General features: G+C 39.5%; 1 protein-coding gene across 4 annotated transcripts in view; it reads left to right on the forward strand.

The window, feature by feature from the left end:
* TEX9 (testis expressed 9) overlaps positions 1-9,285 on the forward strand; it is a 73,555-nt gene that overhangs the window by 27,205 nt on the left and 37,065 nt on the right. The gene's annotated exons all lie outside the window — the stretch shown is intronic.

A 9,285-nucleotide genomic window follows, 5' to 3' on the forward strand; every position in this document is an offset into this window, starting at 1 on the left:
TCCTTTTGTATCTTGTTAGCCAATCTGATTACTGTGTATTTCTCTAATTGTTAGTGATTTCAAGCATTTTTTCATAGGATGTTGATGTCTTTGATTTCTTCTGAAAACTGCCTCTTTAAAAATAGCCATTTTATCTTCTGGGATCCTCTCTCTTATTTAGTAATGAATTCTTCCTGCAGGGTGTAATACATAGGGGTAGGAGGGGGAGTCAGCATATTCTTTGCTCTCCACTATCACTTTTAAACTCTTCTTTTGAAACCAGTATTCAGCAACCTCTCCCATTCTCCATGTTACTCTCTCTCTTTCCTTGATTACTTCCAGACCTGGTTCATAGTCTTCCTGTACCACAACCTCTGCTGTAATCTTTTTTTTTTTTTAATTTTTGCTTTTTGGAGAGGGGAAGGCAGGGCAAAATGGGGTTAAGTGATTTGCCCAAGGTCACATGGCTAGTAAGTATTAAGTGTCTGAGGCCAGATATGAACTCAGGTCCTCCTTACTACAAGACTGGTACTCTATTCACTGCTCCACCTAGCTGTACCCCTTTTTTTCCTCCCCCAAATTTTTAATTTATTTATTTTTAGTTTTCAGCATTTCCACCAGATTTTGAGTTACACTTTTTTCTCTCCCTGTCTTTCTCCTACCCTCCACCCCAAAATAGCAAGCCTATGAATACCCCTCCCCCCAATCTGTTCTCTCCTATATCTTCCCCTTTCACCCCCCTAACCTTCTACTAGGGCAAGATGGGTTTTCATACCCCAATACCTGTATATCTTATTTCCCAGTTGCATGTAAAAAAAGCAGTTTTTAATTATTTGTTTTTAAAATTTTGATTTCCAGATTTTTTTCCCCTTCTTCTCTCCTCACCCACCCCCACTGGGAAGATAAGCAGTTCAATATAGATTGTACATGAGTAGTTACCCAAATCATTTCCATAGCAGTTATATTTTGAAAGACTATATTTCCCTCCATCCTATCCTTCCCCCCACTTATTCTATTTTCTCCTTTGACCGTATACCTTTTCAAAAATGTTTGCTTCCAACTACCCTCTCCTCAAATCTGCCCTCCCTTCTATTTTCCTGTAGGGTAAGATACCCAATTGAGTATGTATATTATTCCCTCCTTAGGCCAAATTCAATGAGAATCAGGTTGACCCATTCCCTTTCACCTTCCTGCTCTTCCCCTCCATTGTAACAGTTTTCTCTGGCCTCTTTTATATGAGATAATTTACCCTAATCTATCACTCCCTTTCTTCTCCCAATAAATTCCTGTCTCACCTCTTAATTTTATTTTTTAGATATCATCCCTTCATATTTAACTCATCCTGTGCCCTCCGTCTATGTATACATGAACATACAAATGCCCACACTCACATACATATTTATATACACATACATCCTTCTATACTTATATATGTATGTATACATATAAATATATATACATATATATATATTCCCTTCAGCTGTCCTCATACTGAGAAAAATCTTATGAGTTACAATTATCATTTTTCCATGTAGGAATATAAATAGTTTAAGTTTAATAAGTTTCTTATGATTTCTTTTTCCTGTTTACCTTCTCATGCTTCTCTTGCTTCTTGTATTTGAAAGTCAAATTTTCTGTTCAGCTCAGGTTTTTTCATCAAGAATGCTTGAAAATCCTTTGTTTCATTGAATGACCATATTTTTCCCTGGAGCATTATACTCAGTTTTGCTGGGTAGGTGATTCTTGGTTTTAGTCCTAGCTCTTTTGACCTCTGGAATATCATATTCCAAGCCCTTCCATCCCTTAATGTAGAAGCTTCTAGGTCTTGTGTTATCCTGATTCTGTTTCCACTATACTCAAATTGTTGCTTCCTGACTGCTTGCAGTATTTTCTCCTTGACCTGGGAACTCTGGAATTTGGCTATAATATTCCTAGTTTTCTTGCTGTGGCGAGGGCAGTTGGTAAATGGTTAGCAAATGGTGAGAATAACGAGACGGGGGTGTATTCAACAGTCTATTAGAGAGCCATTTCATACAGAGCCAACAATACAAGGAGTGCACAGAGTTTATATGCTTCCTAGCAAAAGGTTTACATGACCCCAAAGAATGCATACAATGCACAAGGACCCTCCTTAGATCTTGTTTACTCCTTACCCTTGCTTAAGGTCAGTTATTTATGAGGGCTATATCCTGGGACCATGTTCAGAGGCATGGAGTACAAACAAAACTACACATCCTCATGATTAACTGCTCTGCAACCCTGCGGATGTTTGTTTAGGGGAGGGGAACATTCCATGAGTGAGGCCCAGAGACCCCCAAAAGTTCTCTACATTTTCTTTTTGGGATCCTTTTCAAGAGGCGATCAGTGAATTCTTTCAATTTCTATTTTGCCCTCTGGTTCTAGAATATCAGGGCAATTTTGCTTGATAATTTCTTAAAAGATGGTGTCTAGACTCTTTTTCTGATTATGGCTTTCTGGTAGGCCAATAATTTATTTTTTGTTTTGTTTTTTGGAGAGGGTAAAGTAGGACATCTGGGGTTAAGCAACTTGCCCAAAGTCACATGGCTAGTTTTGTGTTAAGTGTCTGAGGCCAGATCTGAGCCCAGGTCCTCCTGACTCCAGGGCTGGTGCACTATTCACTGTGCCACCTAGCTGTCCCTAGACCAATAATTTTTAAATTATCTCTCCTGGATCTATTTTCTAGGTCATGGTTTTTCCAATGAGACATTTTACATTGTCTTCTATTTTTTCATTTGTTTGGATCTGTTATATACTATCTTGATTTCTCATAAAGTCATTAGCTTCCAATTGCTCCAGTCTGATTTTGAAGGAGTTATTCTCTTCAGTGACTTTTTTGAAATTCCTTTTCCATCTGGCAAATTTGGCTATTTAAGACATTCTTCTCATTGGAGTTTTGGGTCTCTTTTGCTATTTGAGTTAGTCTATTTTTTAAGGTGTTATTTTCTTCAGTGTATTTTTCGGTCTCCTTTAGCAGGCTATTGACTCACTTTCCATGATTTTCTTGCATCATTCTCATTTCTCTTCTCAATTTTTCCTCCACTTCTCTTACTTGATTTTCAAAATCCTTGTTGAGCTCTTCCGTGGCCTATAACGAGTTCATATTTTTCTTGGAGGCTTTTGATGCAGGAGTTCTGACTTGGGTGTCTTCCTCCCTCTCCATACCTTAATCCTTTTTGTCCCCAAAAAAGGATTCTATCATCTGTTTGTGCTTCTGTTGCTTGCTCATATTGGCATCCAATTACTTGACTTTTGAGCTCTTTGCCACAGTAGAACTCTGCTTCCAGAATGGAGAGAGCTATGTCCCAAATCGCTGGGGGTTTTTTGCAGCTGCTGGAGCTATTAGATGGGTGCCCTCTCAACAACCCCCACATGCTCTGGCTCACTGGTCACACACCCCAGAACCACCACTCAAGACCACGATCTGCATCCAAGCAGGTGAAAGCAAAAGCAATTACCCTCTGAATGGTCTCTTGGTCCCCCTATAATCTGCAGTCCAGGAGCTCTGGAAACAGCCATGCAGCAGCGGCTGCAGCCACCATGGCTCCTCCCCTTCTCCCTCTGGGGGAAGAAGCCAGACTGCACTCCCCCTGTTGAACAAAATTCCACACTGACCTTTTACTTTTTCTTTGTCATTTGTGGATTGAGAAGTCTGGACACTGCCACAGCTGCTGGTGACTTACTCTTGTGAAGTCTGATCTAGCCCTGGCTGGTTGGGGCTGCCCTGGGGCTAAAACCATACTCAGTTGGGACTGCACTTGGCTGCTAGCACCTTGTGATGGACCCTTCCTGCTGGCCTTCCAGGCTTCCTTCAGCGGGAGATTTGTTTCTCTCTGTCACTGTGTGGGTTCTGTAGCTCTAAAGTTTGTTTAGAGTAATTTTTTCATGTATTGGAAGAGGTGGAAGCTGGAGCTGTGAGGTAGAAACAGGACTTCCGTGTGGCTCTGGCTTCCACCTCCTCTAATACATGTAAAAAAATGACCCTTTTTTTTTTAATAAAAAAAATTGGTACGCTTTGTTTTTGTATTACCTTCATATCTAAAGATATTCCTTCTCCTTCCCCTACCCAATGAACTATTCTTTGTAATACAGATTTAAAAAGAAGGCAAGGAGGTGTATTTTCTTATCTCTTCTGCAATGAAGAGAACAAAGGGGCATTTTTTCATTTTTTCTCTAGCACCAAGCTTAATCATTATAATTATACAGTTAGTTTCCTTTTTTGTTCCTTCCATTTATATTGGTATTATCATTGTTTTTAGTGTTTTCCTGATTCATGCTGCATCAGTCATATGTCTTCTCATGACTATTCTTCACATTTATTGTGCAATAATATTCTATTACACTTGGGTCTCACAATTTATTTAGCTATTCTATAATCTATGGATAACTACTTTGTATTTCCAATTATTTGCTAACACAAAATGGTGCTGTTACATGTATTTGAGTGTATATGGGACTCGTTATCTGACTTTCTTGGGATCTTTTGCTGATGTTATCTTTAATGATTTAATTATTCATATTGAGAGTGTTTCTGACAATTTAGCCTCCCATTCATCAACCTTTACTCCCATTACCTACACCTCTACTCTTCAGGGGGTCCTCATACCTTAGAACTTATGATTTTCCCAAACTCTTCTCCCTCCAAGACCTTCAAATCTGAAATTTTCTCTGTGATCACACTCTCTTGTCTTTCCATCTCACCTGCTGTCTCACTTCTTCTGAACCTGCCTTTTGTTCTCATTGACATCTCTAGTCACTCCTATTCCTCCCTGTTCTCTTAATTCTTCACTCCTTGGTCCCTTTCCTCATAGTCTTGATATTATAGCTAGCCAGTTTGATAAGGCATTGTCTTCCACACTGGAACTGCTTATTCCTTTGTCGTTCTGCCATTTTCTCTTTATTCTCCTGCTCCACCCTGGGTTATATTTACCATTCATCTTCTTTTTTCCTGTTCCCAAACTGACACATACTGTTGGAAGAAGTTATAAACTATGTTGGGTAGATCTCCCTCAACTGGACCCTCATCACTATATAGTTATCCTTTTATTCATTTCATTAATTATTAATCATGCTTCTGAGAGTGTCTCATCTACACCTTTTCCTCTTTCCCCAAGCCTCACTTCCTTTTCTTGGATGAACATTCCTTCTACTTTACTGAGAAGAGGCCAGCTCTCATGAGTTCCCTTATGTCCCATCCCTCTTTGCCCATTCTCTTCTCCAGTGCTCTTGTCTAAGAGTATGAAAAAGCCTTCCTCTTTGTGAGACTAACCCACCTTATTCCCTTGATCTAATCTCCTGAAGGAACCTTTCTCATTGATAATTTTCTCTCTCTCTCACTCTCTCTCTTTCTCACTCTCATTTTGGCTCTCTCCTTTGTTACTGGCTCCTTCCCTGATTTCTATAAGAATGCTTCTATCTTGTCTATTCTGAAACAAACACTTTTCTTGATTCTTTTATCCCCTTGAATTATTATATTATAGAAATCATTATTGCATTTCTGAAAGGCATATTCTACACATGTTGCCCCTACTTCTTAATCTTCTAACCATTCTTTAAACACTTGCTGTCTCACTTATGAATATTCATTATATAGAAATTGTTCTGTATGATCACTAATTATTATGTCAGTCAACATGCAAAGTAGAATAGAAAAAGAGAACATGAAACCATGACTCTAATGTATAGGCTTTTTTTATTAGTTCCTTTTTTTAATAGTATATATACGCATATATATTTAAACATTTGATTTTAAAACTTTGAATTCCAGATTCATTCCCTTCCTCCCTTGTCACCCACCCTTACTGGGAAGATAAGCAGTTCAGTATAGGTTGTACATATGTAGCTAATGCAAAACATTACCATAGTAGATATATTGTAAAAGACTGACTATATTTCCGTCCCTCCTATCCCACCTCCCACTTGTTCTATTCTCTACTTTGATCCTATCCCTTTTCAAAAGTGGGTGCTTCCAACTTCCCTCCCTACCAGCCTGCCCCCCCTTCCATCATCCCTCCTCTCATCCCCTTCCCCCCCACTCTCTTGTAGGGTGAGATACCCTATTTAGTGTGTATGTCATTTCCTCCCTGAGCCAAATTCAATGAGAATAAGGTTGACCCATTCATTCCCTTTTGCCTTCCTATTCTTCCCCTCCATTGTAACCATTTTCCCTTGCCTCTTCTATATGAGATAGTTTACCCCATTCTGTCTCTCCCCATCTCCTCTCATTATACTCCTCTCACCTCTTGATTTCACCTTTTAAATATCATCCCTTCCTGTTAAATTGGTCCTGTGCCCTCTATCTATGTATACCTGTAAACATATATACACACATTCACATATGTATTCATATGCCTGTATACCCTCATATATAGACATATGGATATGTCTATATATGTGTGTATATATATATTTTTTTCCTATTCCCTTCAACTATTTTCCCACTGAGAAAATTTACATCAGTTACAATTATTGTTTTTCCATGTAGGAATGTTAATAGTTCAACTTGATAAGTTCCTTATGATTTCTTTCCCCTGTTAAGCTTCTCATGCTTCTCTTGCTTCTTGTATCTGAAAGTCAAATTTTCTAGTAAACTCTGGTTTTTTCATCAAGAATGCTTGAAAGTCCTCTATTCCGCTGAATGACCATATTTTCCCCTGAAACACAATACTCAGTTTTGCTGGGTAGGTGATTCTTGGTTTTAATCCCAGCTCCTTTGACTTCTGGAATATCACATTCCAAGCCCTTCGATCCCTCAGTGTAGAAGCTGACAGATCCTGAGTTATCCTGATTGTGTTTCCACATTATTCAAATTGTTTCTTCCTGGCTGCTTGTAATATTCTCTCCTTGATCTGGGAAATTCAGAACCTGGCTATAATATTCCTAGAAGTTTTCTTTTGGAGATCTTTTTCAAGAGGTGATTGGTGGATTCTTTCAACCTCTATTTTGCCTTCTGGTTCTAAAACATCAGGGCAATTTTCCTTGAGAATTTCTTGAAGAATGATTTCTGGGTTCTCTCTTTGATCATGGCTTTCAGGTAGTCTAATAATTTTAAAATTATCTCTCTTGGATCTATTTTCCAGGTCAGTGGTTTTTCCAATGAGACATTGCACATTGCTTCTCTTCTTTCATTTGTTTGGATCTGTTTAACAGCATCTTGATTTCTCATAAAGTCATTAGCTTCCATTTGCTCCAATCTAATTCTGAAGCAATGATTCTCCTCAGTGAGCTTTTGAGATTCTTTTTCCATCTAGCAAATTTGGCTTTTTAAGGTATTCTTCTCATTGCCTTTTTGAGCCTTTTTTGCCATTTGAGTTAGTCTATTTTTTAAGGTGTGATTTTCCTCAGTCAGGCTGTGGACTCTCATTTCATAATTTTCTTGCATCATTCTCATTTCTCTTCCCAATTTTTCCTTCACTTTTCTTATCTGCTCCTTAAGGTCCTCTATGGCCTGTAACCAGCTCGTATTTTCCTTTGAAGCTTTTGGTGCAGGAGTTCTGACTTCACTGTCTTCTTCCTGTTCCATGCTTTGCTCCTTTTTGTCCCCAAAATAGGAGTCTAATGTTGGATTCTTCCGTTTGCTTTGTTTCCTTTGCCTGTTCATGTTGCCACTAAATTACTTGACTTTTGGGCTTTTTGCCACAGTAGGACTCTGCTACCAGACAGGGGGGCTTTCATCCCAAATGATGGGGTTTTCTCAGCTGCCAGAGGTATTAGTTGGGTGCCCTTGCTGAAGCCTCCACATGCTCTGGCAAGCTGTATACACACCCCAGGACCTCCACCCTAGACTGCAATCCAGATCCAAGCAGGTTAAAGCAAGAGTGATTACCCCTCAGACTGGTCACTTGGTTCCCCTATACTCTGCAGGCCAGGAGCTGAAGCTGGCACGTGGTGCTGGCTGTGCCGGTCATCTCAGCGGCTTCTCACCCCAGGGGCAAAAGCCGACATACTCCCAACTACTGGTCCCAAAGTCTGCACTGCTCTGACCTCTCACTTTGTTCTTCGCATCTATGTGTTGATAATTCTGGAGACAGCCACAGCTGTTGGTGATCTGGAGTCCCTCCTGCTGGTTGCTGGTCAGGCCCGCCCTGGGGCTAAAACCTCCAGCTCACCTGGGCTCGGCACCCAGAGTGCTGCACTGACCAATTTCTGCCGGGCTGTCCTCAGTGGGAGGTTAGCTTCTCTGTGTCATTTTGTGGTTCTGTAGCCCCAAAGTTTGTGCAGAGTTCCCTTTTACATGAATTGGGGAAGGTGGAAGCCAGAGCTGCACAGAGGTCCTGCTCCTACTCTGCCATCTTGACTCAGCTTGCTTTTTTTTTAAAGCATATAATATAGCATATTACTTTCAAAACTGCCTCTCTTGTCTGTGTTTCCTTTTGAATTTCTTTTGTTTCTGTGCATTTTTAGAACAATTTAGTTACCCTCTCTTTCTTTTCTTCATGTTTTTGGCAACGCTATTGCTACCTCTCACTTTCCCCCAGATGAAGAAAAAAGATAAGCATAGTTAAGTATCTATGATTTTTTAAATTGCTAAATCCAAGGACCCTTTTTCAGTCATTTCCCTGACATTTCTACATCAGATGCTATTGACCACCTCCTCCTCCTGTGTAATATTTTTCCTTAGTTTCCATGACACTATTCTTTCTTAGTTCTGTTCTTACCTCTGATCATTTATTCTTGGTCTCCTTCACTGAATCTTCTTCTTCCTGCAATCTTAGTGTAAATATCCCCCCAATTTCTTCTTGGCTCATTCTTATTTCTTTACATTACCACCCATGGTGATTTCAGCTGCTCAACAAGTACAAAATCCAACTGATCATTTTCCCTAAGCCAGTCTATTCTTCTGATGTTCAGCTTGTTCTCTCTACTTATTTTAGAAATTAGAAAATTGAGGCCCAGAGAAGTTAATGACTTGGTCATCTAGATATTGAGCAGCAGAACTCAGATCCTCAGACTCCCAAGTCCATACTTTTGTTGATGATTCCACCTTAGCTTCATTTTAAACTCTTCCCTCTCCCTCATCCCTCTCATCCAATCAGGGGTCAAGCCTTGTAGAGTCTGCTTGTGAGAGGGCAGGTACTAGATTAACTTTTAACCTTATATCCACAGGGCTTGACTTAGGACCTTGCTCTTAGCTGGCCTTTACTATGTGTTTGTTGAGTTGAACTGATATGGCTTTTAAACATTTTTTTATAAACAAGACTTATCTTAGTAACCTGCTTCAAAAAGCTTTTTGTTCCTATGAAATTATTAAATTCATATTGCTAACCTGAATTTACTAATTCTTGAAAA

Source organism: Petaurus breviceps, unplaced genomic scaffold, assembly GCF_028583685.1.
Source record: "Petaurus breviceps papuanus isolate PSGF00001 unplaced genomic scaffold, PetGlider_PUasm1.0 37, whole genome shotgun sequence".
NCBI lineage: Eukaryota > Metazoa > Chordata > Mammalia > Diprotodontia > Petauridae > Petaurus > Petaurus breviceps.